At 35.7% G+C, this 15048-nt stretch overlaps 28 non-coding genes across 28 annotated transcripts; all 28 read left to right on the forward strand.

Annotated features, from left to right (window-relative positions):
• Positions 1–7393: 7393 nt before the first annotated feature.
• Positions 7394–7467, forward strand: Trnat-agu (transfer RNA threonine (anticodon AGU)). Its single transcript has one exon. It is a non-coding gene; the product is annotated as a tRNA-Thr (tRNA).
• Positions 7468–7634: 167 nt separating this feature from the next.
• Trnat-cgu (transfer RNA threonine (anticodon CGU)) lies at positions 7635–7708 on the forward strand. The gene has a single exon. It is a non-coding gene; the product is annotated as a tRNA-Thr (tRNA).
• A 409-nt stretch (positions 7709–8117) lies between these two features.
• On the forward strand, positions 8118–8193 carry Trnat-agu (transfer RNA threonine (anticodon AGU)). Its single transcript has one exon. It is a non-coding gene; the product is annotated as a tRNA-Thr (tRNA).
• A 165-nt stretch (positions 8194–8358) lies between these two features.
• On the forward strand, positions 8359–8432 carry Trnat-cgu (transfer RNA threonine (anticodon CGU)). Its single transcript has one exon. It is a non-coding gene; the product is annotated as a tRNA-Thr (tRNA).
• Positions 8433–8596: 164 nt separating this feature from the next.
• Trnat-agu (transfer RNA threonine (anticodon AGU)) lies at positions 8597–8675 on the forward strand. The gene has a single exon. It is a non-coding gene; the product is annotated as a tRNA-Thr (tRNA).
• A 168-nt stretch (positions 8676–8843) lies between these two features.
• Trnat-ugu (transfer RNA threonine (anticodon UGU)) lies at positions 8844–8917 on the forward strand. The gene has a single exon. It is a non-coding gene; the product is annotated as a tRNA-Thr (tRNA).
• Positions 8918–9326: 409 nt separating this feature from the next.
• On the forward strand, positions 9327–9400 carry Trnat-cgu (transfer RNA threonine (anticodon CGU)). Its single transcript has one exon. It is a non-coding gene; the product is annotated as a tRNA-Thr (tRNA).
• A 167-nt stretch (positions 9401–9567) lies between these two features.
• Trnat-agu (transfer RNA threonine (anticodon AGU)) lies at positions 9568–9643 on the forward strand. Its single transcript has one exon. It is a non-coding gene; the product is annotated as a tRNA-Thr (tRNA).
• Positions 9644–9808: 165 nt separating this feature from the next.
• Positions 9809–9882, forward strand: Trnat-cgu (transfer RNA threonine (anticodon CGU)). Its single transcript has one exon. It is a non-coding gene; the product is annotated as a tRNA-Thr (tRNA).
• A 164-nt stretch (positions 9883–10046) lies between these two features.
• Trnat-agu (transfer RNA threonine (anticodon AGU)) lies at positions 10047–10125 on the forward strand. Its single transcript has one exon. It is a non-coding gene; the product is annotated as a tRNA-Thr (tRNA).
• Positions 10126–10293: 168 nt separating this feature from the next.
• On the forward strand, positions 10294–10367 carry Trnat-ugu (transfer RNA threonine (anticodon UGU)). Its single transcript has one exon. It is a non-coding gene; the product is annotated as a tRNA-Thr (tRNA).
• Positions 10368–10776: 409 nt separating this feature from the next.
• Trnat-cgu (transfer RNA threonine (anticodon CGU)) lies at positions 10777–10850 on the forward strand. The gene has a single exon. It is a non-coding gene; the product is annotated as a tRNA-Thr (tRNA).
• A 167-nt stretch (positions 10851–11017) lies between these two features.
• Positions 11018–11091, forward strand: Trnat-agu (transfer RNA threonine (anticodon AGU)). The gene has a single exon. It is a non-coding gene; the product is annotated as a tRNA-Thr (tRNA).
• A 167-nt stretch (positions 11092–11258) lies between these two features.
• Positions 11259–11332, forward strand: Trnan-auu (transfer RNA asparagine (anticodon AUU)). The gene has a single exon. It is a non-coding gene; the product is annotated as a tRNA-Asn (tRNA).
• A 166-nt stretch (positions 11333–11498) lies between these two features.
• Trnat-agu (transfer RNA threonine (anticodon AGU)) lies at positions 11499–11573 on the forward strand. The gene has a single exon. It is a non-coding gene; the product is annotated as a tRNA-Thr (tRNA).
• A 168-nt stretch (positions 11574–11741) lies between these two features.
• Trnat-ugu (transfer RNA threonine (anticodon UGU)) lies at positions 11742–11815 on the forward strand. Its single transcript has one exon. It is a non-coding gene; the product is annotated as a tRNA-Thr (tRNA).
• A 168-nt stretch (positions 11816–11983) lies between these two features.
• Trnat-agu (transfer RNA threonine (anticodon AGU)) lies at positions 11984–12058 on the forward strand. The gene has a single exon. It is a non-coding gene; the product is annotated as a tRNA-Thr (tRNA).
• Positions 12059–12225: 167 nt separating this feature from the next.
• On the forward strand, positions 12226–12301 carry Trnat-ugu (transfer RNA threonine (anticodon UGU)). Its single transcript has one exon. It is a non-coding gene; the product is annotated as a tRNA-Thr (tRNA).
• A 165-nt stretch (positions 12302–12466) lies between these two features.
• Trnat-cgu (transfer RNA threonine (anticodon CGU)) lies at positions 12467–12540 on the forward strand. Its single transcript has one exon. It is a non-coding gene; the product is annotated as a tRNA-Thr (tRNA).
• Positions 12541–12704: 164 nt separating this feature from the next.
• Trnat-agu (transfer RNA threonine (anticodon AGU)) lies at positions 12705–12783 on the forward strand. Its single transcript has one exon. It is a non-coding gene; the product is annotated as a tRNA-Thr (tRNA).
• Positions 12784–12951: 168 nt separating this feature from the next.
• On the forward strand, positions 12952–13025 carry Trnat-ugu (transfer RNA threonine (anticodon UGU)). The gene has a single exon. It is a non-coding gene; the product is annotated as a tRNA-Thr (tRNA).
• Positions 13026–13435: 410 nt separating this feature from the next.
• On the forward strand, positions 13436–13509 carry Trnat-cgu (transfer RNA threonine (anticodon CGU)). Its single transcript has one exon. It is a non-coding gene; the product is annotated as a tRNA-Thr (tRNA).
• A 167-nt stretch (positions 13510–13676) lies between these two features.
• Trnat-agu (transfer RNA threonine (anticodon AGU)) lies at positions 13677–13750 on the forward strand. Its single transcript has one exon. It is a non-coding gene; the product is annotated as a tRNA-Thr (tRNA).
• Positions 13751–13918: 168 nt separating this feature from the next.
• Positions 13919–13992, forward strand: Trnan-auu (transfer RNA asparagine (anticodon AUU)). The gene has a single exon. It is a non-coding gene; the product is annotated as a tRNA-Asn (tRNA).
• A 166-nt stretch (positions 13993–14158) lies between these two features.
• On the forward strand, positions 14159–14233 carry Trnat-agu (transfer RNA threonine (anticodon AGU)). The gene has a single exon. It is a non-coding gene; the product is annotated as a tRNA-Thr (tRNA).
• Positions 14234–14401: 168 nt separating this feature from the next.
• Trnat-ugu (transfer RNA threonine (anticodon UGU)) lies at positions 14402–14475 on the forward strand. Its single transcript has one exon. It is a non-coding gene; the product is annotated as a tRNA-Thr (tRNA).
• A 168-nt stretch (positions 14476–14643) lies between these two features.
• Positions 14644–14718, forward strand: Trnat-agu (transfer RNA threonine (anticodon AGU)). The gene has a single exon. It is a non-coding gene; the product is annotated as a tRNA-Thr (tRNA).
• A 167-nt stretch (positions 14719–14885) lies between these two features.
• Positions 14886–14961, forward strand: Trnat-ugu (transfer RNA threonine (anticodon UGU)). The gene has a single exon. It is a non-coding gene; the product is annotated as a tRNA-Thr (tRNA).
• The last annotated feature ends 87 nt before the right edge of the window (positions 14962–15048 follow it).

A 15048-nucleotide genomic window follows, 5' to 3' on the forward strand; every position in this document is an offset into this window, starting at 1 on the left:
GGCTAAGTTTTATGTTTGATGATACCTAAAATGGCATTCTCATTTGTCGGAAAACTCGATTTTTTAATTCATAGTTTTTTGTATTTGTTTTAAGGAAAAATTTAAAACGATTGAAAAATATGACAGAAAAGGTTAAAAAGGAAATAACTGAAATTTTTTAAAACTGATTTCGATAAATCTCTGTGGTTAAAGGAAAAAGATGCTTGAACCTGACACGAGTATAAAAAGTATTACGTTTTATGTTAAGTTCACTCTGAACAATACATTTCATTTTTCAGTTTAAGTTTTCATCTATTTGTTTAAAAACATTTCATACTAAGAAAATTTTGAAACTCTTTCTAAAACCTTATAAGCAGGATCTGGCAAAGCCTGAGTGACTGAAAAAATACTTTAGGACTAGAGTTTTCAGATCAGTAATCTTTCATAAGTCATGTTACACTGAATCTGACTATACAATATGGGAAATAATTTGTCAAGGAACTAAAATATGTGTCCTAGCTGTTAAGAATTTAGTATTGTATCTGCTTATAAGTATTAATTGTATTTGTACATTCTCATGGATTTATGCAGACTACGGCGTAATCTTCAACATTATCAATAATTAAATTCGACAGAAATATGCTCCCAGATCTTTTTCAGTTAAAATCAATATTTTTGATTTTATTCTAGATAGTAATTCGTTGGTAAAGGTACAGAAATGAAAAAAAAAAAAAAAAAAAATTGAACAATAAGCAGTTTTAAAAGGTACGTTTTTAGGAAATTAGAAACTTGAATCATCATTATATTACAAATCTGTTCTACAAGCAAGCTAAAACTTATTAATAACTAATTTATGCACTCAAAGCCAAAAATGTGCTCCACTGTAATATCTCTACTTAAAAGATGAATAGTTTCTCCCCTTTTTGGCTCCGCGTGCATTAATAGAATATTGACAGAGTTATTTTAATAAGAATTTCTTGTCAGAAGATGTCTACAACGTTCAGATTACCAGAACAATTTACGTTAGTTTCTAAACAAAAATATTCAGACCTATGGCTTTATTATTTCTTTCTCGCTTCGATGCTAACTATGCATTGAAATTTGAAAAAGAACGTAACAGGAAAATGCGTGTACAAGAAAATTTCCGCGAAAACTTTGCTCAAGCGCTTTTAATCATAAATAATTCAAACGCTATTCTATAGAATACCTACTTAGTTATTTGAAAATAGAAGAATTTATGAACCAAGTTCTACAGGAGAGAAGCCAGAAAAGTTATTCATTTAATCATTGCGTGTATTTTGTGATCACTGAACTCATCAAAGTATGTGAACAAATTTATTTATTACATGCACCGGGTATGGTACACTGCAAAAAATAAACTGTTGTTTTTACAGTATAATACTGGCAGCTCACATTCCAAAGAAAAATTTTAAAATTTACAGTTTTAAACTGTAAAATTTGCAGTAATATACTGTCTTATAACAGACTTTTACTGTGAAATTTACAGCGATAAACTGTAAAATTAGCAGTAATATACTGTCTTTTAATGGAAATGCCCTGTGAAATTAACAATGACTTACTGTAAAATTAGCAGTAATGTACTGTTTTTTAATGAAACTGCCCTGTAAAATTTACAGTATCAAACTGTAAAATTAGCAGTAATATACTGTTTTAGGAATGAATTGGCCTGTAAATTGAACAGAGATAATATGTAAAATTAACAGTAATATACTGCTTTTTAATAAAATTGCCCTTCAAAATTAACAGTAACAAACTGTAAAGTTAGCAGTAATATGCTGCAAAATCAGCTGCACTGCTCCGTAAAAGCAGTAGTATACGGTTTTATAAATGATTTGTACAATAAAATTAACAGCAGTTAACCGTAAATTCAATAGTTATAAAATTTTATGCAAAAGAGTTTTCTCCCCTATTGTTGTCTCTTTTCATAGCCGAAATCACTGCTTTTACAGCTGAAGAACAATATAGAAAAGTAAAGCAATTGATTCTGTATGTACTTTGTAGAAATTAGCCTACATGCGAAATCTGTTCCTTTTCTAAAGTTTTTCAACAACAAAAATATTTTAGGCTATGAAAAGAAACAAGTAAAGAAATATAAAAGAATTTTACATAAAAATAGTTAACTGCTGCTAAATATATGTTTTATTGATATTAATTTCATTGTACACAAAATAAATCAATGCCCGTGTTTAAATTTTATAAACACTTGTTAAAGGAGGAAAAATGGTGCTTTTTCATTTCTACAAAAAACTTTTAGCTTTTACTGCCAACTGAAAAATTTACAAATAGAAGGAAATTGCAAGATATGGTCTGAAGCTTTATTTTAGGAACAATTATAGCCTTTTCATAAAATAAAACTTTTTGATCCATGAAGGTAGTAAAAATGAGAAGTTTTTTTATATATATAACTGAAAACACTACATCGTGTGTCTTCACTGAAAGTACTTTTTTCACTTTCAGCATTATTGTAATGCTAAAATGAGCAGCATAACGTGGGAAATGTTTTACAGTATGCAATCCATTATACCTTTAAGTTTATTTTTAACTTTATACATGCAATTCCTTGCATTTATTTTCCTTTTCTGGAAAAACAGATTATATTCATGGTTTTCTTTTTTTAATGTTATAAGTTGCACTTGTACCTACTTTATTTGAGAAATACTGTTATTTTTAATAACCAGGCGCAAGTTCGATCCATATATTTAATGAAAGCAATGATTATATACAATGTGATGAATATATTTGCATATGAAAAAACATTATGAACTAAAATATATAATACATAATCGCCTACCTTTGGTAGTGCGTAGAACGAAACATGTTGTATAGATAATGGCTGACTGGAGAGTACTGCGCAGTTCGATTCGCTAGTGTTACAATTAATATGATATAAGTGCGTTTATTAAAGACGCTTAAGGCGACATCTGGTGATCTGAAAAATAGTGAAAGGAATTAAAGTGATGCATTAAGTTTCTGTAAGCAAAATGTTCTATCATATCCCCTGGTTTTGCTATAGAAACTTAAACCAGGTTCATTTTACCCCTACAGTACTGGTATTTTACTTTAGGAAGAGGTTTAGTCATTATATCTGCAAGCATCTCATTAGTTGGAAGATAGTCCAAGGGAACTGATGTGATATACCCCACCCTTGGCGACTTTTTCCTGTTGGCGCCAAGAAAGCGTCGCCAAGAAAACGATGTATGACGACATATGTCATACATCGTTCTTAGCGATGCTTTTTTAGCGCCAACAGGAAAAAATCAGATTAAAAAACATGATCAAAGCACTTCAGAACACAATATATATAAAAACAACATAAAAGCACAACAAAAAACATCACGAATATATGCTTCAAAAATGTACAGGGCCGGGTTTTTTTTTTGTAAACATATTAAAATACAATGAAATAAATTTTTGTATTAATTACAAGTCGAAATTAATGCATTAATTGTTTTTTCATCATTTCTCCGGGATACGAGCCCTCGGTCTCATAGTACTTTCGTAATGAGACCTCGGCTCGCCGGCCCTGCCTCGGTCTCATTACGAAAGTACTATGAGACCTCTGGCTCGCCAGGACCTCGCTCCGTTCGGTCCGTTATCCCTCCGACTGTTAATATACATTACAGTCGGAGTATGGTCACAATTATGTATATTTATGCATATTATGCATATTCATGTGTATGTACACCCTAGGGTGGCTCCTTCCGTTCAGTGTACAGTAATGACACAGTTTTAAGTGTGAAATATGCACCATTATTGTGCAGATTTATTAATAAAATTCAGCATTTTTAAGAGTACAACCGAAAGAACTTTCAATTGTTAACATAAAATTCAGTACCTAAAGGAGGCACGTTAATGTCTAAATAATTCGTGGCATCGATAAGAATTAACTTTTAGAACAAAATAACTGAACTATTTTTGTAAAATTAATTAACATACAGTAAAAATAAAGTTAAAAGCTACAAGAACCCCTCAAGGATTTGTAAAAAACAATGAATTTCCGAAGTGAGAATTTTTATGTGAATTCTAAAATAAAGAACTTACCTTTTTATGGTATAAATCCTCACACTCAGTCCAAAACAAAACATCATCTGACAATGGCGCGTTACAGATATACACCACGTTGGAGTTAACTTTTAATTAACCTTCAAGTTTGAAGAAACTGCCATTTTCTAATGTTTTTACTTCAAAACACAACAACTGAATCTAAACTAACACAAAATAAGCATTCCTGTAAGGTATATTGCACAAAACAACACGTATCTCTCCTGCGTAAAACCAAGTAAAGAACTTAAGTAAACAAGTTCGAACAAGTTTGCCTTCGCGTTGCCAACCACAGGTTAGTTTCACCAGGGATGCCATGCTTAAAAATTTATCGCCTCATTGGCGAGAAAAATATTTCAATTTTGTGCAAAAAATCGGATGTCGCCAAATGGGGGGGGGGAGGTATATCACATCTGTACCAGTCCAAGTCTATAATGTTTCTGTTGAACAAGTCTTTGATGTGATGATACTTTGTATCAATGTGTTTGGTTCGTGAACTGAATTTCTCAGACTGCACCAGCTTTATTGTGGATTGGTTATCTTCAAACTTTTTTACTGGCAATGACTGAGAAAGTTCCAAGTCGTTTTTTGAGTTTTAGCAGCCATAAAAGTTCTTGCATTGCTTCAGACAGAGCTATATATTCAGCTTCACCTGCGATAATGAAACTGTAGTTTGTTTCCTCGATGCCCATGAAATTAGTGAGTTTCCGAGAAATATCAGGTATCCAGATGTTGATTTCCTGTCATGCTGGCCTTGTGCAAAATCTGCATCCGTGTAAACAGTTAAAGTTGGTGCTGATTTTGCTGTTAATTGTAAACAGATTTCTTTTGTACAGTTTAAATATCTGATGACTTTCTTTATTGCGTTCCAGTCCTTTTGGGTAGGATTATTACATCTTCTGCTTAGTATGTGAACTGCTGAAGTTATATCTGGACGTGTAACAGTTGAGATAAACATGAGACTTCCAATTGCTTGCCTGTATTGATCATTCGAAGTTAGAAGATTTTCTTCTTTTTGCAAACTGTAATAATTCGTTTCCATTGGTGTGCTGGTTGGTTTAGCATCATCCAATCCAAATTGTTTCACAAGTTGATCGATTTTATTTTTCTGTGAGAGCATAAAACTTCCGTCTTTTTTTCTGTTAACTTCCATGCCTAGAAAATATTTGGTTTCTCCCAGTGATGTTATTTTATAACTTTTCTGCAAATCACCTATTATATTCTTGATTAACTTTTCTTCTCTAGCTGTTATCAAGATATCGTCAACATAAACGATTAGATTTATTTTATCTTCATTAGTTCCTTTTGTGAATAAAGGGGGGTCAGCTTTGCTTTGTGAGAATCCAAGATTCGTTAATGTCTTCTCCATTTCAATATTCCAACATCTTGCAGCTTGCTTTAAACCATAAATTGATCTTCTTAGCTTGCAAACTTTGTTTTTATGATTTGGATCTTCAAACCCTTCTGATTGTAGCATATAAATTTCTTCGTCTAGTTTACCATTCAGGAAAGCTGTTTTAACATCTGCTTGATACACTTTTGCCTTGTTAATTGCTGCCCAACTAAGAAAAGTGCGAATTGTTGTATGTCTGACGACTGGCGAATATGTTTGATCAAAATCAATTTTGTACTTTTGTGTAAAACCTTTTACAACAATTCTTGCTCTGCATTTCATTTCTTGACCGTTTTCGTCATATTTAGTTTTGAAAATCCATTTGTTTCTAACTGCACGTTTATCTTCAGGTAGTTCGGTCAGTTCATAGGTATCATTTTCTTTTAAGGATTGTATTTCTTCTTTCATAGCTGTAAACCATTTTTCTTGCTCTAATTTTGGTAATCTCAGTACTTCAACAAAAGATTGTGGATCTCTATTTTCATGTGACATTGGAAGATTTGTTTCAGCCTTGTATATCAACCTTTCTGGTGGAATACCTTTTGTTTTTCTGCTTGATCTTCTTTGAAGATTTTCTTCTTCCTCTACTTCTACCACTCCTTCATTTGTTTACTCATGTTCTTTTTCTAACTCTTCTTCACTGCAGTCTTCATGTTGCTGAGGCAGGTTAAAGTAAATTAAATCCGATTGATTGATGTAGTAATCTTCTGCTCCTTCCTTCGATTCATGTATCTCTTCAGAAAATTTTACTGTTCTGCTTACTACTATTTTTCTTCCACCTGTATAGATTCTATATCCTCTACTTCTCATATCATATCCTACAAAGGTTACTTCTATTGCTTTGTCATCAAGTTTCCTCCGTTTCTGTTTATGAACGTACATGTATGCTTTGCATCCAAATACTTTCAAATGACCCAAATTTGGCTTTTGTCCGTTCCAAAAGTCGTAAGGGGTCTTCGGAGCTGCTTTTGTAGGCAATCGATTTTGAAGAAAATTTGCTGTTGAAACTGCTTCTGCCCAAAAACTTTTTGGTAACTTTGAGTTTATAAGCATAGCAACAGTCATTTCAAGTAGAGATCTGTTTTTGCGTTCAGTCGTTCCATTAGAAGACGGTGAGTAAGGAACTGTGGTTTGATGAGAAATTCCTAGCTCTTTGAAGTAATTTTCCATTTCTTTGTTACAGTATTCTCTTCCATGGTCGGATCTTATTGCTTTAATCTTCATTCTGAATTTATTAGTTGTTGATGATACATATTCTTTGAATTTATAGAAAACTTCATCTTTTGAAGAAAGAAAATACACATGAGTATACCGCGAATAATCATCAATAAAAGTTAGAAAATATCTTTTTCCGCCTAAACTTTCAACTTCAAATGGGCCAGTTAAATCAGTGTGGATTAAATTTAAAATCTGTTCTGATCTATAATTAGCATTCTTAGGATATCGTTTCTCCGTTAACTTAGCTTTATGCATATTGAACAATCTAAGTTATGCGAACAGTTTTTAATTTGTATTCCTCCTGCTAAGTCATCCTTCATTATTTTCTTGATCGCTTCAAAACTTCTGCGGCCTAATCTTTGATGCCATTTTAAAATACAGTTTGAATCCGAGCAAGTACCATCTTTTTCAGATACGGTAAACGACCTTTCATCGCTTTTAATTATATCCAGTTTGAATAAACCATTAGTTGGTTCTCCTTTCAGTATAATCTTATTATTTTTCGTAACTGTGCATTTATCACTTTCGAATTTAACAACACAACCTTTATCAGTACACGCTTTTACAGATTAAATTACAAATTAAGCGTTTGTAAATTTTTGTTTCAATAGTTACTTGAAGCAAGTATGAAAAAGCTAGTGGGAAATAGTCTTGGAAGAGAAAGTATTGTGAAATGACAGGTTTTTTTTGTTGTTTTCTACGCTTTTAACTTCTAAGTTCGCTAGAAAAAGCTTTCTGGCAGGCGCCGTGGCTTAGATGGATAAAGCGCCTGTCTAGTAAACAGGAGATCGCGAGTTCGAATCTCGCCGGTGCCTTTTGAAAGCGTTTGTAAATTTTTGTTTCAATAGCTACTTGAAGCAAGTATGAAAAAGCTAGTGGGAATTAGTCTTGGAAGAGAAAGGTATTGTGAATAGACAGGTTTTTTCGTTGTTTTCCACGCTTTTAACCACAAAGTTTGCTAGAAATAGCTAAGTTACTGGGAGGCGCCGTGGCTTAGTTGGTTAAAGCGCCTGTCTCGTAAACAGGAGATCGCGAGTTCGAATCTCGCCGGTGCCTTTTGAAAGCTATGGTAAATTTTTGGTTTAATAGTTACTTGAAGCAAGTATGAAAAACCTAGTGGGAATTAGTCTTTTAAGAGAAAGGTATTGTGAAATGACAGGTTTTTTTCGTTGTTTTCCACGCTTTTAACCTCTAAGTGTGCTAAAAATAGCTGAGTTTCTGTTAGGCCCCGTGGCTTAGTTGGTTAAAGCGCTTGCCTTGTAAAAAGGAGATCGGGAGTTCGAATCTCGCCGGTGCCTTTTGAAATCGTTTGTAAATTTTTGTTTGAATACTTACTTGAAGCAAGTATGAAAAAGCTTTTGGGAATTAGTCTTGGAAGAGAAAGTATTGTGAAATGACAGGTTTTTTTCGTTGTTTTTCACGCTTTTAACTTCTAAGTTCGCTAGAAAAAGCTAAGTTACTGGGAGGCGCCGTGGCTTAGTTGGTTAAAGCGTCTGTCTAGTAAACAGGAGATCGCGAGTTCGAATCTCGCCAGTGAATTTGAAAGCTATTGAAAGTTTTTGTTTCAATACTTACTTGAAGCAAGTATGAAAAAGCTAGTGGGAATTAGTCTTAGAAGAGAAAGGTATTGTGAATAGACAGGTTTTTTTCGTTGTTTTTCACGCTTTTAACTTCTAAGTTTCCTAGAAATAGCTAAGTTACTGGCAGGCGCCGTGGCTTAGTTGGTTAAAACGCCTGTCTCGTAAACAGGAGATCGCGAGTTCGAATCTCGCCGGTGCCTTTTGAAAGCGTTTGTAACTTTTTGTTTCAATAGCTACTTGAGGAAAGTATGAAAAAGCTAGTGGGAATTAGTCTTTTACGAGAAAGGTATTGTGAAATGACAGGTTTTTTTCGTTGTTTTCCACGCTTTTAACCTCTAAGTGTGCTAGAAATAGCTGAGTTTCTGGCATGCGCCGTAGTTTAGTTGGTTAAAGCGCCTGTCTAGTAAACAGGAGATCGCGAGTTCGACATCTCGCCGGTGCCTTTTGAAAGCGTTTGTAAATTTTTGTTTCAATAGCTACTTGAAGCAAGTATGAAAAAGCTAGTGGGAATTAGTCTTTTACGAGAAAGGTATTTTGAAATGACAGGTTTTTTTCGTTGTTCTACACGCTTTTAACCTCAAAGTTTGCTAGAAATAGCTGAGTATCTGGTAGGCGCCGTGGCTTAGTTAGTTAAAGCGCCTGTCTTGTAAACAGGAGATCGCGAGTTTGAATCTCGCCGGAGCCTTTTGAAACTATTTGTAATTTATTGTTGCAATAGTAACTTGAAGCAAGTATGAAAAAGCTAGTAGGAATTAGTCTTGGAAGAGAAAGTATTGTGAAATGACAGGTTTTTTTTGTCGTTTTCCACGCTTTTAACTTCTAAGTTCGCTAGAAAAAACTAAGTTTCTGGCAGACGCCGTAGCTTAGTTGGTTAAAGCGCCTGTCAGGTAAACAGGAGATCGCTAGTTCGAATCTCGACGGTCCCTTTTGAAAGCGTTTGTAAATTTTTGTTTCAATAGCTACTTGAAGCAAGTATGAAAAAGCTAGTGGGAATTAGTCTTGGAAGAGAAAGGTATTGTGAATAGACAGGTTTTTTTCGTTGTTTTCCACGCTTTTAACTTCCAAGTTTCCTAGAAATAGCTAATTTACTGGCAGGCGCCGTGGCTTAGTTGGTTAAAGCGCCTGTCTCGTAAACAGGAGATCGCGAGTTCGAATCTCGCCGGTGCCTTATGAAATCGTTTGTAAATTTTTGTTTCAATAGTTACTTGAAGCAAGTATGAAAAAGCTAGTGGGAATTAGTCTTGGAAGAGAAAGTATTGTGAAATGACAGGTTTTTTTCGTTGTTTTTCACGCTTTTAACTTCTAAGTTCGCTAGAAAAAGCTAAGTTACTGTGAGGCGCCGTGGCTTAGTTGGTTAAAGCGTCTGTCTAGTAAACAGGAGATCGCGAGTTCGAATCTCGCCAGTGAATTTGAAAGCTATTGAAAGTTTTTGTTTCAATACTTACTTGAAACAAGTATGAAAAAGCTAGTGGGAATTAGTCTTAGAAGAGAAAGGTATTGTGAATAGACAGGTATTTTTCGTTGTTTTCCACGCTTTTAACTTAAAAGTTTCCTAGAAATAGCTAAGTTACTGGCAGGCGCCGTGGCTTAGTTGGTTAAAACGCCTGTCTCGTAAACAGGAGATCGCGAGTTCGAATCTCGCCGGTGCCTTTTGAAAGCGTTTGTAACTTTTTGTTTCAATAGCTACTTGAGGAAAGTATGAAAAAGCTAGTGGGAATTAGTCTTTTACGAGAAAGGTATTGTGAAATGACAGGTTTTTTTCGTTGTTTTCCACGCTTTTAACCTTTAAGTGTGCTAGAAATAGCTGAGTTTCTGGCATGCGCCGTAGTTTAGTTGGTTAAAGCGCCTGTCTAGTAAACAGGAGATCGCGAGTTCGACATCTCGCCGGTGCCTTTTGAAAGCGTTTGTAAATTTTTGTTTCAATAGCTACTTGAAGCAAGTATGAAAAAGCTAGTGGGAATTAGTCTTTTACGAGAAAGGTATTCTGAAATGACAGGTTTTTTTCGTTGTTCTACACGCTTTTAACCTCAAAGTTTGCTAGAAATAGCTGAGTATCTGGTAGGCGCCGTGGCTTAGGTAGTTAAAGCGCCTGTCTTGTAAACAGGAGATCGCGAGTTTGAATCTCGCCGGAGCCTTTTGAAACTATTTGTAATTTATTGTTTCAATAGTAACTTGAAGCAAGTATGAAAAAGCTAGTAGGAATTAGTCTTGGAAGAGAAAGTATTGTGAAATGACAGGTTTTTTTTGTCGTTTTCCACGCTTTTAACTTCTAAGTTCGCTAGAAAAAACTAAGTTTCTGGCAGACGCCGTGGCTTAGTTGGTTAAAGCGCCTGTCAGGTAAACAGGAGATCGCTAGTTCGAATCTCGACGGTCCCTTTTGAAAGCGTTTGTAAATTTTTGTTTCAATAGCTACTTGAAGCAAGTATGAAAAAACTAGTGGGAATTAGTCTTGGAAGAGAAAGGTATTGTGAATAGACAGGTTTTTTTCGTTGTTTTCCACGCTTTTAACTTCCAAGTTTCCTAGAAATAGCTAATTTACTGGCAGGCGCCGTGGCTTAGTTGGTTAAAGCGCCTGTCTCGTAAACAGGAGATCGCGAGTTCGAGTCTCGCCGGTGCCTTATGAAATCGTTTGTAAATTTTTGTTTCAATAGTTACTTGAAGCAAGTATGAAAAAGCTAGTGGGAATTAGTCTTAAAAGAGAAAGTATTGTGAAATGACAGGTTTTTTTCGTTGTTTTCCACGCTTTTAACTTAAAAGTTTCCTAGAAATAGCGAAGTTACTGGCTGGCGCTGTGGCTTAGTTGGTTAAAACGCTTGTCTAGTAAACAGGAGATCGCGAGTTCGAATCTCGCCGGTGCCTTTTGAAATCGTTTGTAAATTTTTGTTTCAATAGTTACTTGAAGCAAGTATGAAAAAGCTAGTGGAAATTAGTCTTGGAAGAGAAAGTATTGTGAAATGACAGGTTTTTTTTGTTGTTTTATACGCTTTTAACTTCTAAGTTCGCTAGAAAAAACTAAGTTTCTGGCAGGCGCCGTGGCTTAGTTGGATAAAGCGCCTGTCCATTGAACAGGAGATCGCGAGTTCGAATCTCGCAGGTGCCTTTTGAAAGCGATTGTAAATTTTTTTATATAGCTACTTGAAGCAAGTATGAAAAAGCTAGTGGGAATTAGTCTTGGAAGAGAAAGGTATTGTGAATAGACATGTTTTTTTCGTTGTTTTCCACGCTTTTAACTTAAAAGTTTCCTAGAAACAGCGAAGTTACTGGCTGGCGCCGTGGCTTAGTTGGTTAAAACGCTTGTCTAGTAAACAGGAGATCGCGAGTTCGACATCTCGCCGGTGCCTTTTGAAAGCGTTTGTAAATTTTTGTTTCAATAGCTACTTGAAGCAAGTATGAAAAAGCTAGTGGGAATTAGTCTTTTACAAGAAAGGTATTCTGAAATGACAGGTTTTTTTCGTTGTTTTACACGCTTTTAACCTCAAAGTTTGCTAGAAATAGCTGAGTGTCTGTTAGGCCCCGTGGCTTAGTTGGTTAAAGCGCCTGTCTTGTAAACAGGAGATCGCGAGTTCGAATCTCGCCGGTGCCTTTTGAAAGCGATTGTAAATTTTTGTTTCAATAGCTACTTGAAGCAAGTATGAAAAAGCTAGTGGGAATTAGTCTTGGAAGAGAAAGGTATTGTGAATAGACAGGTTTTTTTCGTTGTTTTCCACGCTTTTAATTTAAAAGTTTCCTAGAAATAGCGAAGTTACTGGCTGGCGCTGTGGCTTAGTTGGTTAAAACGCTTGTCTAGTAAACAGGAGATCGCGAGTTCGACATCTCGCCGGTGCCTTTTGAAAGCGTTTGTAAATTTTTGTTTCAATAGCTACTTGAAGCAAGTATGAAAAAGCTAGTGGGAATTAGTCTTGGAAGAGAAAGTATTGTGAAATGACAGATTTTTTTCATTGTTTTACACGCTTTTAACCTCAAAGTTTTCTAGAAATAGCTGAGTATCTGGTAGGCGCCGTGGCTTAGTTGGTTAAAGCGCCTGTCTTGTAAACAGGAGATCGCGAGTTCGAATCTCGCCAGTGAATTTGAAAGCTATTGAAAGTTTTTGTTTCAATACTTACTTGAAACAAGTATGAAAAAGCTAGTGGGAATTATACTTGGAAGAGAAAGGTATTCTGAAATGACAGGTTTTTTTTGTTGTTTTCCACGCTTTTAACTTAAAAGTTTCCTAGAAATAGCTAAGTTACTGGCAGGCGCCGTGGCTTAGTTGGTTAAAACGCCTGTCTCGTAAACAGGAGATCGCGAGTTCGAATCTCGCCGGTGCCTTTTGAAAGCGTTTGTAACTTTTTGTTTCAATAGCTACTTGAGGAAAGTATGAAAAAGCTAGTGGGAATTAGTCTTTTACGAGAAAGGTATTGTGAAATGACAGGTTTTTTTCGTTGTTTTCCACGCTTTTAACCTTTAAGTGTGCTAGAAATAGCTGAGTTTCTGGCATGCGCCGTAGTTTAGTTGGTTAAAGCGCCTGTCTAGTAAACAGGAGATCGCGAGTTCGACATCTCGCCGGTGCCTTTTGAAAGCGTTTGTAAATTTTTGTTTCAATAGCTACTTGAAGCAAGTATGAAAAAGCTAGTGGGAATTAGTCTTTTACGAGAAAGGTATTCTGAAATGACAGGTTTTTTTCGTTGTTCTACACGCTTTTAACCTCAAAGTTTGCTAGAAATAGCTGAGTATCTGGTAGGCGCCGTGGCTTAGGTAGTTAAAGCGCCTGTCTTGTAAACAGGAGATCGCGAGTTTGAATCTCGCCGGAGCCTTTTGAAACTATTTGTAATTTATTGTTTCAATAGTAACTTGAAGCAAGTATGAAAAAGCTAGTAGGAATTAGTCTTGGAAGAGAAAGTATTGTGAAATGACAGGTTTTTTTTTGTCGTTTTCCACGCTTTTAACTTCTAAGTTCGCTAGAAAAAACTAAGTTTCTGGCAGACGCCGTGGCTTAGTTGGTTAAAGCGCCTGTCAGGTAAACAGGAGATCGCTAGTTCGAATCTCGACGGTCCCTTTTGAAAGCGTTTGTAAATTTTTGTTTCAATAGCTACTTGAAGCAAGTATGAAAAAGCTAGTGGGAATTAGTCTTGGAAGAGAAAGGTATTGTGAATAGACAGGTTTTTTTCGTTGTTTTCCACGCTTTTAACTTCCAAGTTTCCTAGAAATAGCTAATTTACTGGCAGGCGCCGTGGCTTAGTTGGTTAAAGCGCCTGTCTCGTAAACAGGAGATCGCGAGTTCGAGTCTCGCCGGTGCCTTATGAAATCGTTTGTAAATTTTTGTTTCAATAGTTACTTGAAGCAAGTATGAAAAAGCTAGTGGGAATTAGTCTTAAAAGAGAAAGTATTGTGAAATGACAGGTTTTTTTCGTTGTTTTCCACGCTTTTAACTTAAAAGTTTCCTAGAAATAGCGAAGTTACTGGCTGGCGCTGTGGCTTAGTTGGTTAAAACGCTTGTCTAGTAAACAGGAGATCGCGAGTTCGAATCTCGCCGGTGCCTTTTGAAATCGTTTGTAAATTTTTGTTTCAATAGTTACTTGAAGCAAGTATGAAAAAGCTAGTGGAAATTAGTCTTGGAAGAGAAAGTATTGTGAAATGACAGGTTTTTTTTTGTTGTTTTATACGCTTTTAACTTCTAAGTTCGCTAGAAAAAACTAAGTTTCTGGCAGGCGCCGTGGCTTAGTTGGATAAAGCGCCTGTCCATTGAACAGGAGATCGCGAGTTCGAATCTCGCAGGTGCCTTTTGAAAGCGATTGTAAATTTTTTTATATAGCTACTTGAAGCAAGTATGAAAAAGCTAGTGGGAATTAGTCTTGGAAGAGAAAGGTATTGTGAATAGACATGTTTTTTTCGTTGTTTTCCACGCTTTTAACTTAAAAGTTTCCTAGAAACAGCGAAGTTACTGGCTGGCGCCGTGGCTTAGTTGGTTAAAACGCTTGTCTAGTAAACAGGAGATCGCGAGTTCGACATCTCGCCGGTGCCTTTTGAAAGCGTTTGTAAATTTTTGTTTCAATAGCTACTTGAAGCAAGTATGAAAAAGCTAGTGGGAATTAGTCTTTTACAAGAAAGGTATTCTGAAATGACAGGTTTTTTTCGTTGTTTTACACGCTTTTAACCTCAAAGTTTGCTAGAAATAGCTGAGTGTCTGTTAGGCCCCGTGGCTTAGTTGGTTAAAGCGCCTGTCTTGTAAACAGGAGATCGCGAGTTCGAATCTCGCCGGTGCCTTTTGAAAGCGATTGTAAATTTTTGTTTCAATAGCTACTTGAAGCAAGTATGAAAAAGCTAGTGGGAATTAGTCTTGGAAGAGAAAGGTATTGTGAATAGACAGGTTTTTTTCGTTGTTTTCCACGCTTTTAATTTAAAAGTTTCCTAGAAATAGCGAAGTTACTGGCTGGCGCTGTGGCTTAGTTGGTTAAAACGCTTGTCTAGTAAACAGGAGATCGCGAGTTCGACATCTCGCCGGTGCCTTTTGAAAGCGTTTGTAAATTTTTGTTTCAATAGCTACTTGAAGCAAGTATGAAAAAGCTAGTGGGAATTAGTCTTGGAAGAGAAAGTATTGTGAAATGACAGATTTTTTTCATTGTTTTACACGCTTTTAACCTCAAAGTTTTCTAGAAATAGCTGAGTATCTGGTAGGCGCCGTGGCTTAGTTGGTTAAAGCGCCTGTCTTGTAAACAGGAGATCGCGAGTTCGAATCTCGCCAGTGAATTTGAAAGCTATTGAAAGTTTTTGTTTCAATACTTACTTGAAACAAGTATGAAAAAGCTAGTGGGAATTATACTTGGAAGAGAAAGGTAT

Source organism: Uloborus diversus, chromosome 1 (assembly GCF_026930045.1).
Source record: "Uloborus diversus isolate 005 chromosome 1, Udiv.v.3.1, whole genome shotgun sequence".
Taxonomy (NCBI): Eukaryota; Metazoa; Arthropoda; class Arachnida; order Araneae; family Uloboridae; genus Uloborus; species Uloborus diversus.